Here is a 25,615-nt window from a genome sequence, read left to right on the forward strand (position 1 = left end):
CCCCAGATCCCGGCCCTCCCCCCTGTGTGAAATGGTAAGGGGGTACAAAAGTACCCCTACCATTTCACTAAAAAACTGTCAAAAAATGTTAAAAATGACAAGAGACAGTTTTTGACAATTCCTTTATTTAAATGATTCTTCTTTCTTCTTCTATCTTCCTTCATCTACTTCTTCTTCTGGTTCTTCTGGTACTTCTGGTTCTTCCTCCAGTGTTCTCTTCCAGCATCTCCTCCATGGCGTCTTCTTCCCTTCTTCTCCTCGGGCCGCTCTGCATCCATGGCATAGAGGGAGGCTCCCACTCTTCTCTTCATCTTCTTCTCTTCATCTTCTCTTCATCTTCTTCTCTTCATCTTCTTTTCGGGCCGCTCCGCATCCATGCTTGCATGGAGGGAGGCTCCCGCTGTGTGACGCTTCTCCTCTTCTGACAGTACTTAAATAACGGGGGGCGGGGCCACCCGGTGACCCCGCCTCCCTCTGACGCACGGATACATGACAGGACTTCCCTGTGGCATTCCCCGTGACGCCACAGGGAAGTCGCGTCAAGTCACCGTGCATCATAGGGGGTGGGGTCACCGGGTGGTCCCGCCCCCCGTTATTTAAGAACCGTCAGAAGAGGAGAAGCGTCACACAGTGTTAGCCTCCCTCCATGCCAGCATGGATGCGGAGCGGCCCGAAAAGAAGATGAAGACAAGAAGATGAAGACAAGAAGATAAAGAGAAGAGCGGGAGCCTCCTTCCATGCAATGGATACAGGGCAGCCCGAGGAGAAGAAGGGAAGAAGACGTTGCGGAGGAGATGCTGAAGAAGAACCAAAAGTAGATAGAAGATAGAAGAAAGAAGAAAGAAGAAGCATTTAAATAAAGGAATTGTCAAAAACTGTCTCTTGTCATTTTTAACATTTTTGACAGTTTTTTAGTGAAATGGTAGGGGTACTTTTGTACCCCCTTACCATTTCACACAGGGGGGAGGGCCCCGCCCGCAGACCCCCACAACCACCGAACAGGGTTGTGGGGATGAGGCCCTTGTCCTCATCAACATGGGGACAAGGTGTTTTGGGGGGCTACCCCAAAGCACCCTCCCAATGTTGAGGGCATGTGGCCTGGTACAGTTCAGGGGGGGTGCTCTCTCGTCCCCCCCTCTTTTCCTGCGGCCTGCCAGGTTACGTGCTCGGATAAGGGTCTGGTATGGATTTTTGGGGGGACCCCACGCCGTTTTTTTTTTTAATTTTGGCGCGGGGTTCCCCTTAATATCCATACCAGACCTGAAGGGCCTGGTATGGAATTTAGGGAGACCCCCCATGTCATTTTTTTTTTAAATTTTGGCCGGGGTTCATCTTAATATCCATACCAGACCTGAAGCGCCTGCTATGGAATTTAGGGGGACCCCCACGTCATTTTTTTAAAATTTTGGCCGAGGTTCCCCTGTGGGGAATTCCCATGACGTTTTTATCAATGAACTTCTATGTGTATTACCGGACCAGCAATGCATTAATAGCCGCGAGTAGTTTTAAATGACTTTTTTTCCTTTGAAATGTCATTTTGCTGTCAGACTGTTCTAAACACAGGAAACATGCGCCCCTTTAAAGGCATACTATAGACACCCCCCAGGTATGAAATTTAAAGGGATATTACACTTTTATTGTTTCACTTTAAGCATTATTAAAATCACTGCTGCTGAAAAAACGGCCGTTTTTAAAACTTTTTTTGCATTGATACATGTCCCCTGGGGCAGGACCCAGGTCCCCAAACACTTTTTATGACAATACCATGCATATAAGCCTTTAAAATTAGCACTTTTGATTTCTCCCATAGACTTTTAAAGGGTGTTCTGCGGTATTTGAATTTGCCGCGAACACCCCAAATTGTTCGCTGTTCGGCGAATTTGCGAACAGCCCATGTTCGAGTCGAAGCTCGAAGCTCATCCCTAGTGGGAGGTTATTTAGGGGCAAAAACAGAAATGGAGAGCTTTCCATTCAACAATCCACTGGGTTTCTAGGTCATGAGAATAGACAACTGGCTGGAACTTGCCCAGTATGTAATGGAGCTGCTGGGCTGTCCTGCATCCAGCGTGCTTTTCAAATGGGCATTCAGTGCTGCTGGAGGTTTTGTGACAGATAAAGGAGCGCGTCTGTCCACAGACTCTGTTGACCGGCTGATATTTATCAAAATGAATAATTCCTGGATAAGCAGCAGCTATCAACACCCTGATGTCGCTGATTAAGTGTTTTTTAGAATGTGGAATCTCTGCAAGACTGTCTAGGTTGCCTAACTTTATGGCTAATGATTTTATCTGGAAGACATTTTTTGGCATAGGTTTCATAGGCACAATTACCACCCAAAGACCAATTTTTTCACACCTGTTTGACAGGTGCATATAATTACATTTTTTTTACAGGAAAGCCAATTCCTGCATTCATCAAGAGTACCTCTATAGGGTTGTTTTATCAGGGCATATAGTTAAAAAAATTTTAACAGCAAGGCCAATTCTTGTTTTTATCAACAGTACTTCTATAGGGTTATGGTGTGAAGGCACCACCAACACCCAAAGCCCAATTTTTCCACACCTGTTACTTCTATCTAAAGTCTACGAAACAGACACCAGAATTTATCCAAAAAAACTCTAATCTTGTTCCAAGTGCACTACATCATACAGACTGGCTCTCCAAGCCTGTTGTTTACAAAATAAAGAAAGCTTGCAGGGAAAATGTCATTGTTTTTCTTTTTAAATGTCAATTTTGATGCAGCAGGTTCTATACACGGTACTGATGCACTACTTTACAGCCAGACTAAGGGGACACCCCCCCCACAGACACTATATTTAAAAACATTTTTCATTTTTATTGTTTTTTCACTTTAAGCATCATTAAATCACTGCTCATTTAAAAATGATCTTTTAAAAAAAACTTTTTTGCATTGATACATGTCCTCCAGGGCAGTACCCGGACCCTCATACCCTTTGTAAGCCAAATAATTTGTATTTAAGCCTTAAAAATATGCACTTTAGATTTCTCCAGTTCGGGTCTCATTGACTTTAATGGGCTTCATTGTGCGGTTCCGAACTTTTGCGATATTCGAAAGTTCTGGTGCGAGCCAAACTGGGGGGTGTTTGGCTCATCTCTATTCACAAAAAAGATATTGAGAAACTGGAAAAAGCTCAGAGAAGGACAACCAAATTCATAAGAGCCATGGAGGATCTGAGCTATGAGGAAAGATTAGCTGAACTAAATGTTTTCTCTCTTGAGATGCAGCAATTAAGGAGGATATGATCATAGTACCTATTAAAAAAACTTGGTGTAAAGTTATTCACTTTCAGGTCATCACAAAGGACAAGGGGCACTGTTTATGTCTGGAGGGAAAAAAAAAGAGTTAACCTTCACATATGGATGGGCTGTTCACAGTAATGCCCCGTACACACGGTCGGATTTTCCGACGGAAAATGTGTGATAGGACCTTGTTGTCGGAAATTCCGACCGTGTGTAGGCTCCATCACACATTTTCCATCGGATTTTCTGACACACAAAGTTTGAGAGCAGGATATAAAATTTTCCGACAACAAAATCCGTTGTCGGAAATTCCGATCGTGTGTACACAAATCCGACAAAGTGCCACGCATGCTCAGAATAAATAAAGAGATGAAAGCTATTGGCCACTGCCCCGTTTATAGTCCCAACGTACGTGTTTTACGTCACCGCGTTTAGAACGATCGGATTTTCCGACAACTTTGTGTGACTGTGTGTATGCAAGACAAGTTTGAGCCAACATCCGTCGGAAAAAATCCTAGGATTTTGTTGTCGGAATGTCCGAACAAAGTCCAACCGTGTGTACAGGGCATAATAGCTGTGAAAATGTGGACTAGGCTCCCTGCACATAGAGCAGCTATGTGACTGTTTTTCTCCCTCTAAAGCAGAGAGAAAAAACAACCATATCTCTTAGCAAAAGCAGCACATATTGTTAGGCACACAGTTAACCCTTTAATTGCCCCTAGATGTTAACCCCATCCCAGCCAGTGTCATTAGTATAGTGACAGTGTACAGTATTATCACTGATCACTGTATTAGTGTCACTGGTGTTGTCAGTGTTAGTCAATTCCCACCCAGTGTCAGTTAGTGTCAAATTGCCTACCATACTATCACAGTCCTACTATAAATTGCTAATCACTACTACCATTACTAGTATAAAAAAAAATTCCAGTATTGTATATACAGTACCATCATTTGTAGACTCTATAACTTTCACACAAACCAATCAATATACACTCATTGAGATTTTTTTTTTACCAAAGACATGTGGCAGAATACATTTTGCCTTAAATTTATAAAGAAATTCAATTTTTTTTTAATTTGTTGAATATCTTTTATAGCAAAAAGTAAAAAATAATATTTTTTTTTTCTAAATGTTCGGTCTTTTTTCATTTATATTATAAAAAAAACCCAGGGGTGATCAAATATCACCAAAAGAAAGCTCTATTTGTGTGAAGAAAATATATATACATTTAATGTGGGTACAGTGTTGCATGACTGCATAATTGTCAGCTAAAGTAGAGCAGTGCTGAATAGCAAAACAAGCTCTGATCATAAAGGGGTGAAACCTTCTGGAGCTTAATTGGTTAATTAATGACACAATGAAATGGACTGGTACAGATGATTATGGCAGAGATATACAGATAGGCAGTTTTGCATTCCATTGCTACTATTTAAAGTATAAGCTCTCACTGCATTATTCAATTTTGTATATTTTTTTTAATAACATCAAGAAAAAGCAATTATGTTTAGTAAATCTTATCCATCAATCCAAAATTTGAATTTACCAAGAATTAAATTGCTGAAATATAGTTTCTTGATTGCGTTTCTGAGAACACCAATAAATTGAGGGATCCAGGGAGTCATAGCAAAAGAAACTCATTGCAACAAAATTTAAGAACTGTAATCATGACTAGCTGCATAGCACACATCCCTGGTACAAAGATTGGGGCCAGAGATTGCGAATAGTGTTGAATGTGTTGTGTGAATTTTGCTTTGTTGTGGAGTTTCACAAATTTGGGTCTTGAGCTGATATTTACTGTGAATCACTAACTTTACTATATCTAAACATAACAGTATGTTCTCCACTATTCAATTTCAAATTTATCCCTACTGACTCACCATTGACAACTGTTTCACATTGTCAAGTTGTTACACCAACGCTACACACTCTTACCTCCTCTCCTATTTGCCCTTCATACATATAAGGACTATGGCAACCCACTTTACCCCCTCTACTGTATACCTTCCTCCTTCAGATAAAAATGTAGTGGCAGCAAGGGTTTGTAGATGGTTGTTTTTCCTTGTTCCTTGACATGAGACCAGTGAGTTATGACAAATATGAAGAGCTATGTGAAGGGACTCAGCATACAAGACAAATTCTCGACTGACTAGCACTGAATAAAATAACCCCTTCAGTAACAGCTCAAAATGCAAGCATGTTAATACACTGCTAGAAAGAGAAAAAAAATGCTCTTTCATCATGTGCAATGCTCATTCATAATGTCAGGAACATAATCCAGGGTTTAAGGTCACACAAGTAACTAGGGTAATTAGGGTATGCTCTTGACACTCATTATAGTTGAAGAAGACTGTAATGAGTAGCAAAACATTTTCAGCATTATAGAACAATAGAATACCATGTACCACCCGCAAGATAGTCAGAGACATTATATAAAATATTTGTATTCCTGAGATAGCATTTGCTAAAACATATTTTAAAGGTCCATAGTTCTAGAGGCACTGTTAGTGTAAACTACCCCTCCTCCTGCAATCCATTATTATATCCCTCCATCTGCTGAGAGACACAAAAAGTTAGTATGTTCATTGCAGCCAAGTACTAATTTTGTGTAGAATCAAAGGTACTCTTGGAAAGGACAGGTAAAGAAAGGTAAAGAAAGAACAGAATTTATACTTCAGGATTTCTGCATTTGGGTGAACGTTCACTGCATTTGAATTGTCATGTGTTGCAATAGCAGATAGGGCAGAAATAAAATACATTTTTTTTATTTTACAATTTCCCCATGGCTCCAAGTATTTCTATTGTGTATCTTCCCTAAAATAATTGTCTGGTTTTGATCTTTTTAAAACCACTCCCATTGCTGCAAGCCCTTAATGTATTTGGATTTTATATTGGCCATTCTAATACATCTGTTGACTATATTATCATGAAATATTACTTACAACAAGAGAGATCATCACCACAGTTAAAGGATGATGTACATTTTTTATATTGGTAATGACAAGATGTTCAAGCTTCGATGAACATGTTGGTACATCAGCTGGTTATGGTTTTATATATCACACTGGGAGTTATGCCCAACGTGTATGTCAGCACAGAGGCACAGGTGTGCAAAACTCATTTCAATCATTAAATCACTATAGGAAAAGATTAATTTGAAAAGGAAGTCTAAATAAGGTTTAATTAGAATCATCGTTGAGTTCTTCTATTTGAACAGGGTTTTTGATCATTTTGCTTGATTAGAATGTTTTATTATTCATTGTATGCTTTTTTTTGGTATACTTGTGCTGTTTTGTTAATTCAGAAAATAGTGATATATATTTATTTCATGTACTTATATACCTTACTGACAATATATTTACAACATATTCAGAAACTAACTAAAAATGTTTCTATTAAACCACCAGGGAGAGCCACCATCTTGTTTCCTCTGCCTTGATGTAGAGATGGATAAGATAAGATTTAAGCCTAGTACACCCAGGCCGAATGTCGGGCGACATCGGCCGGTTCAATAAAAAACGTCCGTCATTCAGCCGTGTGTATGGCAGCCGGTCATACAGAAGCCAGCCATTTGGCCAGCTTCTGTTGGACGAGCATGCTAGAAAATCAGCAGCTGACCAGCTCCTAATCAGCACTCTCAGCCAATGGCTGAGAGAGCTGACCGGAATGTTCTGGCGGGGGGGATCCCCTGTCAGAACATAAAAGAACAGCAGGGGAGATCACAGCACTAACGTTGTATCGTTAGTATAGCGGCTCAAAACAAAGCTGTCAGTGGTGTTCCAGACTTTAAAGGCTTGGTATGGAGTATGCCGCTTATCTAGTTAATTAAAATTAAACAATGAAATTCCATATTTTTCTATTAACATCCACATTTATCTGTTACATTAGGAGGACCTTGTAGACCATTTAGTCTGTCCAAGGCACCAGTGTTACTTTTGTTGTTTGCAATATTTTCGTTGACTAAATGAATACTGTTTTCATTGACTAAAATACAATTAAAACTGAAACAATTCAGATGACAAAAATACAACTAAAACTCAAATGGCATTTTAGTCAAAAGAATATGACTAAAGCTAAATTGAATTTATATCACAAGGGCTAAATCTGTGTCTGTAGTGTATGTTCAAACCTTATTAACATAAATAATAATATGTTAGATTTTTACTCCAGGAGTTTATAATGTTTGGCAGTTCTAAAGAAATAATGCATTCAAATTTAACTAAACCCATTTGATTTTAGTCAACTAAAATGTACTGGAGATTTTAGTTGACTAAAATACGACTAAAACTAAAACAACTCAGATGACTAAAATACGACTAAAACTAAAATAGCATTTTAGTCAAAAGACTATAGCTAAAACAAAATCAAAATTTGATGTCAAAATTAACACTGCTAGGCCCACAGGAAAGACGTTGTTCTTCTGAATCCTATCATTTAAAGAGTTTCTGTTTCTATGCCCAATCACAGAGAAGCCAACACAGGCTCACTTATACTCACATTCACAGTGCTTCCCTAAGTTTTCCTCTGTTGCTTTTGCTGAAAAAGTCTTGGTGCTTTCAAGGTTGGGGGAGCATGTAACCTCCTCTCTTAATACAGTACTTGGGCATCAGAAATGAGAGACCTGACCTGAACACTATCATATCATTGGGGACATAGAATACATCATTAACTCTCAGCTTGGATACTGTCCGATACACAGAGTATTTTGTGTGGGCTATGTTCTTCATGAAGGAATAGAGGAGCAAGGTAATGTTCAGAAGATTATTATGGGCTTTAAAGTGACAAACAACCAAGCAGTGTTTTTAGCTTTTGCTGCTCTAGGCATAAGCCTCAAAGTGTCTTTAAGTAAATGTGGTACCTTGGACATAAGTATGATTAGTGTCTGTCCAGCAAAAGCCTTTAAATTAAGTAAACATTATTCAGTTTACATTAGGATAAAAGTGTTCAAAGTAAGTCTGTATCAAGAATCTTCATAGAAGCACATCCTTTACTAGCCTTTTTAGGCCTTCAAATTCGAACTTTAGTTAGAAAATTAAATCCTACTAGATCACTTCATGCTGGACCCTTTTGCAAGTATTGCTTTGTAAAACATTAAAAACAAGTGCCTCTGCTGTGTAAATTCCAGTAATACAATATCTCACCCCACTATGCACATGCTCTTTTGACTTTGGAGTTGAGGCCTCTCACATTTCACAACAATATGTTAAGAGCCATGGAAATATATTGAGAATGTATAGCCTGGACGGAGAGCTAGGTGTATACCAAACATAGAACAATATTTATAATGACTTATATGAGAAAGCAGAACATTTACATAGGTGAGCAATACAAGAGAAATTATATACCAGAACTTAGAGTCCCAAAACCCCCCACCCGGCCCGGTGTAGTAACATCTAGTCTTTTCCCCAAACCAGAATACACGCCAAGAGGGTTGTCCATAGATACCCTGTAACATCCCAGAAAAACCTGCCAACAGGGAACAAAAAAATAAACTTATAGTTCACCACAGGGTGCCATGGTTGGGAGATCCAGAGTAGGATAGAACCTGAGGCAGTCAGCACGCCGATAAAATGGATCAAAAAGGGACAGCAGTGAGTAGTTAAAGTGAGAACTATGGCCATTCCAACATGTCACCAATGTGGGGCAGCACACCAGAACAAGGAGTCATACGTAAGTGAAGCTAGTAACCATTCAATGTACACCATCCAGCCAAGAGGATGCTTCTTCTGCGGATGTAACAAATTGTACTTTACTCTCAATTTTGCGGGATACAGCATACTGTAGGTCAGGTTTTTTGTCTCATAGCCTTTGTTTAACTGCTGTGAATGCGGACCTTTGGTTTTGGGTAGTAGCAGAGAAATCCGGAAAGGTTGATATACGATTCCCATTATAGGACACTTCTTTTTAAATTTAGAGCTCAATGCAGGTTGATCAGAATAGGTTTAGGTGGTGCACCAGGGGGCAGAGGGTGCATAGTTACTCTCTTTCAAAAGCAAATAAAGAAGAGAGTGCGCCCAGACCCACATCATTTGAGATTCACTGTTCCATCAAGCATTCCAGTTCTTCACCCTCAGAGCCCTCAGGGAATGTAATAAAGCAGATTGTTCTGGGGGAGACAATGTTCCAGATCACTCAGTTTAATTAAATTATCCGCTAACTGTCGTCTGTATGAACATCATTTTGCATAGGTTGAATTGTGTCTTCTACATCACTAATCCATTGTTCAGCGCCTGACACTCTGGTATGAATTATTTGCACATCATGATGTAGAATAGACAGGTCCACTTTAACAGATTCAATCTGAGTGGTCAAAGCAGCCTGGCAGGATTGTATGGCCTCCATGACATGTTTAAGGGTTAATTCTCCCCCTTCCAGTGTAGATATAGCTGCAGGTCCCATATCAGTATTACAGGGAGGTCCCAGAGGTGATTCTTCTATAGTATGGTTGTCTTCATCTCTCCATTCCCTCATATCACTGCCTGGGCACAGGGAAGCAGCAGCTGCTGGTGAGGAGGGTGACATAGGAGCTGGGGAGGGCAGGGGGGCTGAGAAATGCTCCTTAATGACAATAGGGGCTTAAGTTTGTGGCTGGGGCCAACAGAGGATGAGTTTTTTGACCCCCCCTGAACCAGGGACACTCACTGAGTTCATCCTGGATCTGTCTCACTGAGGCAGCATGCTGGGAGCCACATGTCCACCACCGCCAGCTTGAAAACTCCTGGGGGGACCCGATGAGGAATGATTTTCCACGGGACACTCACTGAGTTCTTCCTGGATCTGTCTCACTGAGGCAGCATGCTGGGAGCCACATGTCCGCTGCCGCCATCTTGAAAACTCCTGAGGGGATCCGATGAGGAATGATTTTCCATGGATTTTGGGGGGTTTGGCCCGATTTTCACCATCCCAGCAGGCAATGGAGAAACTAGACATTCTTTCACCCAGGTTGGGGGCCCCCCCCCACCGTACTGGAACAAGGTAATTTACTGCTTAGAGTGAAAGATGGCATACTGTGCCCCCGCACCTGACACCAACAAGGGGTTGGTTGGGAGAGTAGGGTATGGGATGCAGCGGACTGCACTGAAACATGTAGCATTCTATCCTGCAGTAAAATATGGGGTATCAGAAAGAAAGAAAGAAAGAAAGAAAGAAAGAAAGAAAGAAAGAAAGAAAGAAAGAAAGAAAGAAAGAAAGAAAGAAAGAAAGAAAGAAAGAAAGAAAGAAAGATGTAGAAAGTAATGGGGCCTGTGTGCAGGATCATAAGTTGGGCCCTACTATACAAGACAAAGCAAGTGCAAAAGTTGTCGGAATTTCTGATCGCCAACCACGCGGTCACGTACACCACGTACGACGAGACTAGAAAAGGCCAGTTCAGAACCAAGAGCGGCACCCTTTGGGCTCCTTTTGCTAATCTCGTGTTAGTAAAAGTTTGGTGAGAGACGATTCGCGCTTTTTCAGACTCGTGGCTTTTAGATCGTTTTCTGTGGTTCAGTTTGTGCTTGTGGGTTTGTATCTGCTCTTTAGTGCGTGCAGTAAGTTCGTATTGGAGTTTTCTGTGCGATCTTGCCCGCTCGTTGCTGTTTTTCAGGTCGCTCTTCTCAGGTCTTGCTGTTCTTCAGTGCGTTCTGTTACTTCGTTCTGAGCAGCCGACCGTTTTCTAGCCATGTTGCGTATAGGTACTCCTCGCAGAGTTCGTGCTGTGCGGGGGCTTGGTGTTGGAGTCCTGACCTTGACACAAGTCCAGTCCATGAACAGGGTGGGGAGGAGTTCATGGACCAAGAATTGGTTGCTTCAGCGTGACCAGTTCTCTCATATGCCTTTGCTCCGTGAGATCCGTGAGAATAATCCTGATGATTTCAGGAACTTTCTCCGGATGACGGACCCCATATTTCACCGTTTGTTGGCTTTGCTGACCCCCTATATCAGCAGGCAGGATACCTGCATGAGGCAAGCCATCACTCCGGAGCAGAGGCTCGTCGCTACCCTGCGGTACTTGGCGACAGGGAGAAGCCTGCAGGACCTCAAGTTGTCGACAGGCATCTCCCCCCTGGCTCTGGGAATTATTATCCCAGAGACCTGTTCTGCCATCATCCAGGTCCTACAGAAGGAGTATATGAAGGTAAGATTTTTATCCTTTAATATCACATTTTATTGTATTGAATGTTTGATAATGTATTGTATTTCTTTCCTCATTCCCTAATTACCATGATTGGAATATGCTGTGAATGTCCCCTTTGTTCTCATGCATGCTGGAATTTTATGTCCTTCATACATATTTGCCTTCACTAACCTTCCCAGCATGCTCTCCTGCCCCTATATTCACTTCATGTAGTCACTTAACAATGTATTTTATCAGCTCCATAGTAGTGCTTTACCCCAAACCCCCCCTGTTTAGAAATGTGATTTGTGCTTTAAATTCAGGCAGAGTGCCAGAGGCTTTTTTTTGTGGTGTCCCCAAATCATTTTTATTAACCTTCCCTCCCCCCAACTGCTAAGTCAGCTGATACCAATTCTCTATCTATCCTCAATCATCTATCTGCTGACTTTGCCAAACCCATACACACTATACCCATCTCTTTTGTGGTCAGATTTATGGATGAATTCCCCAAAGCATGTAGTGCAAGGGCCTGCCTGTATACTTTCAAATGGTACTGTTTAAAGTTTTTGTATCCTATTATTATCTTGATAGGTAATAGCAGAATGTCCAAATGTGCTCAAATGTGTACAATGTGTATTTATATCTTTGTATTATGACACTTCTTACCTGTCCAGTGGGCTGCCAATAGTGTAACTAAGGAGGGGCTGTTCCAAGTAATACCCTGTATTTAGCCATTCATCTCTCAATGAAGTGAAGAGGGTTACCTGTCCAAGATTCCCCCCTATAATGTTAGAAATGGCCCATGAGAGGGGGGGAGGGGGAATCTGATAGGTGTACCTTATACTTTGGTGTTGTAAAGTTCCCCTTAATAAATGTTATCTGGATGTTGGCCAAGAATGTTTGTGTTTCTAATCTGCTTTCCATGTTTATGTGCAAAAATACTAATTTTTTTTGTTTTCCTCAACAGTTTCCTTCCACGCCACAGGAATGGCAGACTGTGGTCTCCCACTTTGCCCAGCGGTGGGACTTTCCTAACTGCGGAGGGGCAATTGATGGGAAACACGTCCACATCATCCCACCACCCAACTCGGGGTCGTACTATTATAATTACAAGGGGTTAAATAGTATTGTGATGTTGGCGGTGGTGTCGGCTAATTACGACTTCTTGTATGTGGACGTGGGGAAGAATGGCTGGATGTCCGATGGTGGCGTCATCGCCCAGACGGAGTTTTACAGGCGTCTCCAGAATGGCAGCTTGGACTTGCCACCTCCGGAAGACAATGCGGAAGGACTCCCATTCGTCTTCATAGCGAATGAAGCACTTGCGCTGGGGGACCATCTTATGCGGCCATTCCCGGAACAGAGGGTTTTTCTTTTCAAATATTTTATTGGTAATTAACAAGCGGCTGTTCCATACATTACATTGGAGATAGCAGGGTAGCATAAGACAGTGCTTTTCATTGTCATAGATTACATCATTAACAAAATGGAATATAGTGGATTATACCAACAAGTGAATACTCAGTCAAATCGTGAGTTTAAACGCATAAGGTTGGGTAGCTAGAAACTTAGAGGGAATTGGGTCCCCAAAATGAGTATGTAAAGGTGCCGGGTTTCTCCCCTAAAAACAAACATGGGAGTCACCAGGACCATTGTTTAAGACCGAGTACAATACCAATAGGTATTAATGGTAGAAGAGGGGAGAAAGAGAGGAGAGAAGAAAAAGGGGGGGGGAGGGGAGAGTAAATGTAGATAGAGAAGAGAGGAGCAAGGGAGTGTGTGGGTCAGCCGGGCCGCACGGGCAGAGGTGTGGTATCGTTGTCTCTGGTTTAGGACCAAATATATTCAGAGTCCCAACAAATGTTCATCAATACCAGCCGGGAGGAAGTGATCCATCCATGGTTGCCAGATTCTGACATGTTGGGGGACCTTATCCAAAATTTTCGCCTCGATCTTGCTATGTACCATTGCTTGTGTAATCCGGTTTTTAGTTTCGGTTATACTGAGCGTGGGTGTTTTCCAAGCCTTAGCGATTGTTTGCTTAGCTGCGGTGAATAGCTGGAGGAGGAGGCGAAGCTGTGCTCTTGTGTAGTCCTGGGGAATTAAACTGAGCAGGGCTATCGTTGGGCTGGGTTTTAGGGTGACTTGGTGTAGGGTGGACGCCATTTGGAATATAGTTTCCCAAAAGCGTTGCACCAGTGGACATGTCCACCAGATGTGTAGATGTGTACCTCTGTCGCTACATCCCCTAAAACAGTTTGGGGAAAATTCAGGTAAGAATTTAGCAATTCTAGCCGGGACTAGGTACCACCGCATCAACACCTTGTAGTTTGCCTCTGAGGCAATCACGTTTTGGGAAGAATTTTTTGTGTTGGTCCAGATAGTCACCCAGTCCTCCGCTTCAATATTAACATCTAGATCATTTGACCATCTCTGCGCATACGCGGGAAGGCGCGAGGATGGTGTAGTGAAATGTGCGTAAAGTCGGGAGATAATGCCTGGAACGTGCGGGTCCGAGTCACACACAGTCTCGTACTCTGTCAAAGTATCCAATCCAGAGAGAGATTTTATTATTGATTGAGTGAAGTGCGCAATTTGGAGATAACGGAAGCATTCTCTATTGGGGAGTTGTGTTTGTGTTTGGATACTGGCAAATGATTTAATAGCGTCTGTATTGACTATATCACATATGCGAGTCAGGCCCGCTCGCTCCCAGGACTGAAATGATAATGGTTCAGTATAGGCTGGGTAGAATTGTGGGTGACCTAGAAATGACAAGAGGGGGGGGTGCGGGGAAATCAGTTTGAAGGGTGTTTTCAGTTTATCCCAAAGTCTGAGAGTGTGTTGTGTGATTGGGTTAGATATGGGACCACGTGATGCTTGGGAAAGCCATAGCAAATTAATTATGGTAAGCGGGAATGAGTCAATAGCTTCAAGGCTAACCCAGAGTGGTATTTCGAGTTTCGAGTGGTAGAGAGCCGTCTGGGCCAGCCTTGCAGCTTGGTAGTAGTGTTGAAATTTTGGGATGCCAAGGCCTCCATTGGGCTTGCTACGTAGAAGAACAGATCTAGCCACTCTGGGTCTTGTAGAGCCCCAGATAAATTTAAAAACTTTACTTTGTATGATCCTATGGTAATATGAAGGGACTGTGACAGGGAGAACTCTGTATAGGTATAATAGTTTTGGAAGCAAAGACATCTTAACAGCCGCAATGCGGCCGAGCCAGGAGATACATAAGGGTAACCAAAGGTTAAGAAGGGAAGTTATTTGGGTTAGCATTGGGAGGTAATTGTTTTGGAACAAGTGCGATGGGTCACTCGTCAGTTTAATCCCTAAATAGGGAATAGATGTAGTGGACCATTGAAAAGGGAAGTTTTGGCGTAACTTAACTAAGTCAGCTTGCGGCAAAGACACATCAAGAGCCCTCGATTTAGTTTGGTTGATTTCGAGCCCCGAGACCCTGGCAAATCTATCTAGGGTGTGCAATAGGATCGGGATGGTAGTATGGGGAGATGTGATGAACATGAGAGCATCATCAGCAAAGAGGCAAAGTTTATGTGAGGCTAGAAGCAATCTCCAAGCCCCGAATATCAGGGTTACTCCTTATCAGGGCAGCTAAAGGTTCAATCACGAGTGCAAATAAAATGGGGGATAAAGGACAACCTTGCCTAGTTCCTCGTAAAATGGGAAAGGGGTCTGAACGGAAGCCTGAGTAATGCACGTATGCTTGTGGTTGATTGTACAGTGCGTTGACCCACCCCAGAAAATGTGGGCCGAAGCCCCAACGTTGGAGAATATAAAATAGGTAGGGCCAGGAGACAGTATCGAAAGCTTTCCGGATATCTAAAGAAAGGAGATGCATCGGGATTTTACGGGAGTGGGCTAAATGTTGGAGGAGAATTACTCGGCGAATGTTGTCACTCGCCTGTCGTTTAGGTATAAAACCTACTTGGTCTTTATGAATCAATCCTCCAATTATAGGGTTGAGACGTAGGGCTAAAATTTTGGCTAGAATCTTGATGTCGACATTTAAGAGTGAAATTGGTCTGTAGTTAGACCACGAGGTGGAGTCCGTGTTTGGTTTCGGGATCATCGATATAAGTGCCGTCAATGTGTCTCTGCCGAAGGAGTGTTGTTTAAGTATAGCGTTAAAGGAGTTGGTAAGGAGGGGGGCTAATTCAGTTGCAAATTTTTTATAATAAAGGCTCGGTAGACCGTCCGGGCCTGGACGTTTATGTGGTTTAAGTGACTTGATGGCTGATAAGACTTCCTCCGTGGTGATCGTGCTCTCCATAAGTTCACGATTAGCATTAGATAATGTAGGAATAGGAAGATTGCTAAAAAGCTTTTCCGCTTGATTCGGCGAAAATGCCGTTTTAGGCTCGTACAAGTTTGCTAGTTGTTTACGGAATTCAGCGAGAATTTTAACCGGATTACTAGTCACATTATCTTTAGACAGCCTAAGTCTGATAGGGACACAAACACGGTCCGGCCTACGAAGGCGTAAGGCCAGATATGTGTCAGGTTTGTTGGCTTTGGTGTAGATCGTGTGACTAGACCTGCGGATAGTCTTATCAGCCGCTTCAGCCAAAAGTAGGTCAAGTTCGAGTTTAGTCTTTTCTAGAGTTATTTTATGGGCTTCAGTTGGGTTAGTTTGAAATTGTAGGAAGTGGTTCTGGTATTCTGATTCAAGTTGGTGTAGTCGGAGATTTTTATCTCTATTGAGGTGTGATGCCACTGAAATGCATGTGCCTCGAATGACTGGCTTATGGGCTTCCCAGAGTAGTATAGGGGAGATATCGGGAGTGGCATTGTGAGTTAGGTAATCTTTGAGAGCTGTCTGGATATCTAAGCAGTATGATTGGTTGGTTAGGAGGGAGTCATTCATGGACCACCACCTTTGAGAGGCCTGTGGTATTAAAGAAGATACTGTAGTGATAACAGCACAATGGTCTGTCCATGTGATTGGGTGGATATGTGAATGGAGGAGGAGCGGGGCGGATGCTATAGGAATAAAAATGTGGTCAATTCTAGAGAAAGATTTATGGGGGTGTGAATAGAACGTAAAATTTTTCTTAGTGGGGTTGGATTCTCTCCATGTGTCTAAAAGGGAGGCCTTAAGTATTTGTTTGTGGAATTGGATAGAGGGGGTGTGGTGTTCAGGGGCATAGGGGGATTTATCAGTATGTGGTTGTAGTACAGAGTTGGAGTCACCACATAGGAACAGGGTTCCTTTACAGTGGGTTTTCACTATTTGTAATAAATGTGAGAAAAAGGGGTTTGGGTTTGAGTTTGGGGCGTAATAAGAAACAAAAGTTGTTGTAACATCTTGCAACAGACCTACAAGAAGCAGGTAACGACCCTCCGGATCTTTTATTTCAGTTAAGGGGGTGATTGGTGTGGTGTGATGAAAAGCTAGAAGGACCCCTCGATGTTTAGTGTCTGCTGAGGCGGTAAAAACTTGTGGATATTTAGGGCTAAAGAAGTTGGGGGTGTGGCGCTTTGAATAATGGGTTTCCTGAAGAGCCACTACGTTGGCTTTTAGGGATGCGAACGTTTGAAAGGCTTTGACCCGCTTATGTGGAGAGTTGAGCCCTTTAACGTTTAGGGTAAGTATATTAAGTGGTGCCATGGTTAGGTATGTGGAGAATTATTAGCATGGGATACCGAGCCCGTGCGAGACGACCGACAAAGGAAATGGAGATGAGTAGAGGGAGAGAGTTTGAGAGAAGAGAAAGAAAGGGAATAAAAGAAGGGGGAGAGGGCATATGGTGTAGGGTACGCCACCGAGATCGCCCCCTATCAGGGAGGCAAACGGTCAGTGACGCCCGACCAGTAAGTGCGCCATCTCTGCGATCAGAAGACCAATCAGAGAGAGGGTGCACCATAGAGAGGGAGCGCAATGACAGCTCCCCGCCGCAATCGGGATTAATCAAAACAGTTTAAAGTCAAAGCCCACAATGTTGCAACATATATTAAGGCATAAACCCAACACAGAACATGAGGGAGGGGGGGGGGAATTGGGAATGGAGGGAGGGGGGAGGGGGGAGGGGAAAGGGGGAAGGGGGGGATAAGGGAAGTAAGGGAATTGGGACATACAATATAATCAGTCAATTTTTCTCTTTTCTCTACCCCTGACATGACTTGTATCCAGGGTAAAGTCTCGTGGAATTATGGTTGCTATATTATGATGGTATAGGAGTAGGAATGGCAGGATACTAAGGTTAACCTGGCACACTTTGTGTATACCAGTTTAAGCGTATGAGCCATAATACAGTATGTGTATATATTATACATTATACAGGCAGGTAGAAATATAGTGTTAAGGTTAAACATTTCAATTCAACGAAAAGAAAAAACAAAAAGAAAAGGAAAAAAAAAAACCCTAAAGAAAACCTTTGAAAAAGGTAAAGTAACTGAACCTGAGTAGGCCTTAAAAGGCCTAGAAGCCCTGCAGAGAAGGCTTGCAGGAAGCTGTATTAGTTCCTAAACCAACCGATGTCGTCCAGCAGCTTCTGGTCACTGAAGCGTTCTATGCGAAGAGAGTCATGGAAGATGCAACCGAGGAGCTGAATGCTGGAAGAGACAAGGGGAGAAGGAAGAAAAAAAAAGGGGGGAGAAAAAAGAATATATGTCTGTCAAGCTTTCAGCGGAGGGCTTGAGATTTCGGGCTGGGGTGGTAGTTTCCAGATGATCGTGCTGGGGTTCCTTTCCGGATGGACTGTGGATCGAGGTTATTCCTCTTCGGGATCATGGTGTATGGCTGGGAGGTTGATCTGGCTGGTGTGCGAGGCAGAGACGTTTCAGGTTGACGCGTCTGGGGCGACAGGTGCAGAGATTCTAGCAAGCGTTGCAGCAACTCAGGGGTGGTGCAGGTATGTTGTTGTCCTTGATAGGAGAATTGCAAGGCAAATGGGAATCTCCATGTGTACTTGAGTTGATGCTGTTGTAATATCTGCAGCTGCGGTTTCATAGCACGTCATTTAGCGATAGTGAGGGGCGCCAAGTCCGTGAACAGTTGGTAGTCGTGATTCTGAAACTGAAGGGAGTTCTTATTCCGTGCTGCTGTTAGTAGTTGTTCCTTTGTGCGGAAAAAGTGTAGTTTGACTATGATATCTCGCGGTGGCCCGTCTGCTTGACGGCGGGTTAGTGCCCTGTGAATTCTGTCAAACTCCAGACGTTCGATGAGTATGGAAGGTTCAAGCTCTTGGAATAAAGCAGTGGTAAATGATTGTAGATCATCAATCGCCTCCGGTATACCCCTGAGACGCAAATTGGACCTGCGAGAGCGGTTTTCTGCGTCTTCCAGACGCGATAACAACATAGCATTTTCCTCACGGAGGGCAATATGTTCATGGGCTTGTTCCTGCAATGTGAGTTCCATGTCGTCGACCCTGGTCTCAAGGTCTGCTGTGCGTTGGCCTATTTCACGGATCTCTCGTGTCAAATTGTTAGTGATTTGATCTGAGGTTGTTTTCAGCGCCTTATGGAGCATGGTTTCCATCAGCCTTATGAAAGCTGTCTGTGACATACCTGCTTGCGGTAAGGGGGGGGGAGCCGCCTGAATTAGATTGCATGTCTGTCTCGTCTTCACTCTCCAGCATCTCTGAGTGTGCAGGAGAGGACGCTGCTTGATCAGCCCGGGCTCGGGCCTTCGCCGCCATCTTGGAAGAAGCGCGGGCCAGCGCTTCTTTTATGGGTTTCGGCTTTGTTTTGCCGCGATGACCCGTGAGTACCATACCGGAGGAGGCACTGATGTCCGGGGGAGGTAATCCCTGGAAAACGGGAGCTGAATCGCTGCGTTAAAGGTGCTTTATGGTCCCGAGTGTGCGGCGGGGAGTGCGGAGCTTCACAGGGAGACGTCCGCCATGTAAAGCCTCGCGCATGCGCCCCGGAACAGAGGGTTTTTAATTACCGGCTGGCCAGAGCCAGAAGAGTGGTGGAGAACACATTTGGAATCATGGCCAGCCGGTTCTGCCTATTTCTGACACCCATCCATATGGCGGAGTATAAACTTAATCATATAATCCTGGCGTGCTGTATTCTCCATAACTTTTTACGCCAACATTCTGCCAACTATGCTTGCTCAGTTGGGCCTGAGGCCGGAATGATACATGAAACAACACTGACGGCGCTTGAAAGTGGCCGTCCTGGCTTGCCCTCCCTGAGTGCCCGTGATGTCCGGTTACGATACCTGGAGTTCTTTGCGGGTAGGGGGGCCATCAATATGCCAGCAAATTTGTGAAGCCTTTATCAAATAAAAAAACAAAATAAAAGAAAATCTTTGTTGACATTTACTGCTTGTGTTTGTTTTAGATGACTCTGACAGAAATGTGGTGAGTCCAGAAAATGGCGTGAACCTTATACAAAGCACTGTTGGGTGTTATTTACTAAAGGCAAAGACACTTTGCACTACAAGTGCACTTGAAACTGCACTGAAACTGCACTTGTAGTGCAAAGAGGATTTGCCCTTAGGAAATAACCACCATTTTCACAGAAAGCAGCAATTAGAGCCCCACAAAAGTGTTGTAGCGTTGAGACAATAATCCACACATTCTTGATGAACAATCTTTTTAATACCTGCACAATCACATGTGCATTTAGAAAAGGTTTTTAAAACAAACCAACATGTTTGTTGTATAACAATTTTTGGGGGGCATTATAAAAAATAGAAATGTCCATTTAAGCTAAAACAGGCATGTGTAAAACCAACAAGAAAGACACAAATCTTGAACTTACAAAGTTCACATTTGGTAGAATTTGAAGGCAATATCAGACATGAGTATTTAGGAACTGTGTTTGATATTGCGTTCAGATGGGGTGAAGTCACCCCAGGAAAAGCCAAATTTGGAAGACGCACACCAATTTACGAATGTCAACATGTGCGACCTGCTATCACGGGGGATCAAGGGACGTGTTTTGGGGGAGCAACCCCTTCCTCTCAGCTACTTTATTATTGAGGAAGGGGTTGCACCCCCAAAACGCATCCATTGATCTCCCGTGATGGTAGATAGCACATGTTGGCACACTGTGTGCATCCTCCAAATTTGGCTTTTTGAAAAATCGCTAAAACATTTAGAACATTGTAGCACACCAAAAAACAAAGGGATTTGGAGGGGTTTTAAACTCGCCCCAAAACATCAATGATGTTTTTATTTTTTGTAATAACATCATTGATGTTTTTCTTGAGGTTTTCCAACTGTAAATTACAGCCCATGATCTCCCGGGTCAGGATCTGGGCACTTTCTGATGTGAAAGGATCTGGATCCACAACATCACGATCACCTAAAAAGAGAGAAACCAAAAAAAAAAAGGTATCAAAAATATGCCGGCATCCATCTCTTACCTGAGCCTGTGGTCGCAGACACTCACCTGTTGTGGTGACAATTTCCACCACGTCTTCTTCCTCCTGCTCTTCTTGTGTTGGGTGGATTTCCCCTTCTTCCAGAGGTGGGGGGTCTGTGGTTTTCTTGGATGAGGGGTGTCCTCCGAGTCTTTTCTCCCCTATATAAAACAAAAATGGTATGATTAGCACACAGATATTTGATGGCAGAACTATAAATCTGAAACATTTCTTGGAAGTGGGGTACAATTGTCTATTTTGGCCGAGTTCCAAAATGGAGCATTTTCAGTGTCCTTTGTCAAGCTTCAATACTTTACCTGTTTTGTACAAGCTTCACAGATGGAGACCCCCCTATAGTATACACTGGAGCACCTGTGTGGGCCCCCTAATAAAAATGGTGTTCTGGTGTCCCACACTAGTGCTCCAGTGTCCAGATGTGAAAACAGCTGCTGAGTGTCCTCTCCTTACACAGAATCTAGTTTGCATTTCATTCCAGTAACAAAGCCATCTACACAACCAAATTAGTTTCAGACAAGTAGGGCGTAAAAATTGTGGCCAAATGCATATGGCCTAAACAATGGTGTTTTATAGGCCGAAAGAAAAATGTTTGAAATGAACGAATAATGTGCCCATGAACATGAAAGTTGCCATTTAAAAATGTACACTTGTAAGAAAAGCACATGGAGCAGCATGAATGTAAGAAACATAAAGAATAGGAAAAATATATAATAAATGTGCCCGCGCTAGTATAGTGTCACATATAAAATATATAAAAAATATTTTCACATATAAAACACATGTAATGTGATAAATAAAACCATACAGGTAAAATATAATGCAAATAACTATAAATGATAAACCACCAAGTGCATATAAAGGTGCAATCGTGGTAGTAACTAATAAAAGTGCAACGTGCTAAAAATATAAATATCAAAACACTTTCCAGTGACAAATGAGTGTATATCCCAATTAATAAATACAAATCACAAAAAACGTGAATAAATAGTGTCCATAAAATGAATAAACATCATGCTTCTTCTGATGGGTGTATAAATCACAACACGTGAAAACTGTGCTCTCCCGTGACACCCCACATGTGCTTGCGCTCACCTTCAGTCCTGTGACACAGTAATTAAACGGTGTCAAAATAAGCATTGGGGCCACTCCTAGGCTCACTCAGGATACAATGATGCAAAGACACTCCTCCCAGGTGAAACTGCTAGGCTCACTCAGGTTACAATGGTGCAAAAACACTCCTCTCAGGTAAAACCAAGATCCAAAATCATAGAAAAAACAAACAGAGGGACTCCATAGTGCAATATAGCCAGGACATTTATTAAAGAATAAGCCCTCCAAGAGGGTACTCACATTGGATGGGTGCTAGAGTGCACCAGACTGTACAGGTAAAATAATAAGCAGCTGATCGTATGGCGTGCGGTATGGCATGTGCAATCCTCCTCCTCTGCTGACAGCTCCGTCCTACCCCTCCCCGATGCGTATTCGGCACAGGGGTTTTGTACCTTCCTTTGGGGGATAACCAACCTAGACTTGGGCCTATACTGCTTTGAAATGGAAGCCTATATTGTAACAAGATTAGGGGAGTTTGGCCTGACATTAGGGTTTGTCTTGTGTTGTGTCTTGCAGAGAAAATGGATGGCTTCAATGACCACAACTTCCTTCCCCTGTTCATAGACAAATACAGGGAGCTGCCCTGTCTGTGGCAGGTGAGACACCCCCATTACAATAATAAACAAAAGAGGCAGACAGCGCTGGAAAAACTGCTGGAGTTGGTGAAGCCGGTGGTCCCCACAGCAACCATCCCCTATTTAAAAAACAAAATTGGTGGCCTGAGGAGCACTTATCTTAGGGATCGCAAGAAGGTCACAGATTCCCAGAGATCCAGAGCTGCAGCAGATAACATTTATGTCCCCAGGCTGTGGTACTATGAGAGACTGCAATTTCTGTCAGACCACACTGAAGTCAGGGAATCCCTCTCCACTCTTCCTTCCACTCTTCCTTCCACCCCAGATGAGGCTTCCGATGCCAACCTGGGCCTTCCAGCCAGGAAGAAGTGGAGGAGCCCAGCTGGAGTCAGGTATAACATTGTTCTCCAGATTTCTGGTCAATAAATAAATGATGTTTACTAGATGTTATTATTGATCACTAATTGCTGATTGAAAAAAGTGTTTTACATATCAATAGACAGTAGTGGGCATCCAAAATTGGGACAAGAATGAAAAATCCTGGGCTCAGAAGGATAGTCTGTTATATTTGATAACATTCAATTTGCAACAGTCAGGAGGTGACAATTGTGTGTGATTGATGAATAAAAAACTAAAACTATGTCCCTTTTTCATACACAGAAAGACCCCAGCCAGGAGGAGGTTGTGGAATGTGGCAGTCAGGAGGAGGCGGGGATTAGTGGCAGCCAGGAGGAGGCGGGGCTAAGTGTCAGTCAAGAGAAGCCTGGGACCAGTCGCAGCCTGACTGAATTGCAGGTTCCTCCCCTCCGCCTTCCATACAAAAGAGCGAGGAAGACGACTCACATGCAGGATTCAGCGCTCAGGCTCATTCAGGAGGCTTCTGCATCCCTCCGAGCCTTTCCCACTACTGAAGAGGCCTTTGACTGCATGGCTGCACAAAACTGCAGGGCATGCAGGAGGGTCAACGCAAGCTATGTGAGGACCTGCTTTATAAAGTCCTAACTAAGGGGGTGAGTGGGGAACTAACACCCAAGACCGACGTGATTGAGTTGGACCATTCTCCTCCTCCTGCTGCCACAACTCCACCACCAGAGCCACCGCATGGAAGGAAGCGTCGAAGGAAGACAAGAGATTGATGGCCCTGGGTTCAGTCTGGTCTGACAAAAGCTGTAGTCTCTCGTATGACCACAGCCTGGGGACACAGATGTCATCTGCTGCTTTCCGGATCTCTGGGACTTCTGGACCAGACTGCACTCCCTGATAAGGACTCCTCAGGCCACCAATTTTGCTTGAAAATAGTTGATGTGTGCCCTGGGGGTCCAAGGCTTCACCCATTTCTGCTGTTTCTCCAGCGTTGCCTCCCTCTTTGTTTAGTTGTGAGCCCTTAATAAATGTTATTTTTTGGAAATTTATACTCTCCTATGTGTGTTTTCATCCAAAAAGGACAGTTTGTTGGTGAGGATTCAGGTACATTTCTAAAATACAATGTGAAATTAACAAGGGACAACAACACCAAACAATCTCCTACAGATTAAATAGAACAACATATCAATGGTGTTGTGGTAGCTTGACACAAAAAACACACACAAAAATATTCTGGAGTACAAATAAAAATCCAAAACAACAAAAATCAGCCTTAAAAAAAATACAAACCAAAAATAACTAATCTGCCTTAAAACCAAAAAAAAAAAAAAATACAACACCAAAATAATGTTGTCAGATGTGACAAATCAAAATATATTGAGGGAATCCCGATAAATAGTAAAGAAAGAAGTTTGTGAGAAGTGTGTGTGAATATGAGCAGCAAAACTACTTAATTCTTCTCACATTATAAAGAAGAAGAGAGTGCGCTGTATTAAACCATTTTATACATTGCACCGTGATGAAAGTGCTGTATCCATTGCGACCGCTAAGTTTACCAGACCGAGCTGTTCCGTGTCGGAATTTCTTCTGAGCATGCGTGGCACTTTGTGCGTTGGAACAGGCCACACACGGTTGGAATTGACGCGATCGGATTTTGTTGTCGGAAAATTTTATAGTCTGCTCTCAAACTTTGTATGTCGGAAAATCCGATGGAAAATGTCCGATGGAGCCCACACATGGTCAGAGTTTCCGACAATACGCTCCGATCGGACATTTTCCATCGGAAAATCCGACCGTGTGTACGGGGCATAAGTGTAAAGTGTAAAAACAAGTGTAAAAACTGGGTGTGGTTTTTATTGTGCTGAATATTGGCCATGGTTAAGATAGAAGCAAAGTACAGGGGTTCAATAGTAAGTGACACAAAGTTCACAGGTCAGTAGTCAGTTATTCAGAGTTCACAGGTCAGTAGTAGGTGGGTAAAAGACGTGTAGTAAGTAAGGTAGGAGCACCTGGTAAAGGCTACTATGTAGTCCAACTACAAAAAAGTCTCCCTCCCCTCGGTATCCAAACAATGAGCCTACTGTGCCAATTGAAATATAGCATATACAATATAAAACTATTAATGAAGTGTATATACTATATTTCAGTGGTCACAGAAGGCTCATTCTTTATATTCCATGTATTATGAATAGAATGTTGGGGGGCTGTGGATCTTCAATTCATTTTTTTTTTAAGTTGTACATCACAGTTCACCCCACATCTGTCAGTAGAGCAGAGGATGGTGTCAGTAGAGCAGTTGATGTCATTAGAGCAATGGACAGTGTCAGCAGAGTCAGCTGGTCAGTGGACGGTGTCAGCAGAGCAGTGGGCAGTGTCAGCAGGTCAGTGGACGGTGTCAGCAGAGCAGTGCGCGGTGTCAGCAGATCAGTGGATGGTGTCAGCAGAGCAGTGGGCGGTGTCAGCAGGTCAGTGAACGTTGTCAGCAGAGCAGTCGGTGATGTCAGCAGGTCAGTGGACTTTGTCAGCAGGTCAGTGGACGGTGTCAGCAGAGCAGTGGGCATTGTCAGCAGGTCAGTGGATGGTGTCAGAAGGTCAGTGGGCAGTGTCAACATGTCAATGGACAACATGGGGACAAGGTGTTTTGGGGGGCTACCCCAAAGCACCCTCCCAATGTTGAGGGCATGTGGCCTGGTACGGTTCAGGAGGGGGGGTGCTCTCTCGTCCCCCCCTCTTTTCCTGCGGCCTGCCAGGTTGCATGCTCGCATAAGGGTCTGGTATGGATTTTTGAAGGGACCCCACGCCATTTTTTTAAAAAAAATTTGGCGCGGGGTTCCCCTTAAAATCCATACCAG

The sequence above is a fragment of the Aquarana catesbeiana genome, linkage group LG01 (assembly GCF_042186555.1).
Source record: "Aquarana catesbeiana isolate 2022-GZ linkage group LG01, ASM4218655v1, whole genome shotgun sequence".
Lineage (NCBI taxonomy): Eukaryota > Metazoa > Chordata > Amphibia > Anura > Ranidae > Aquarana > Aquarana catesbeiana.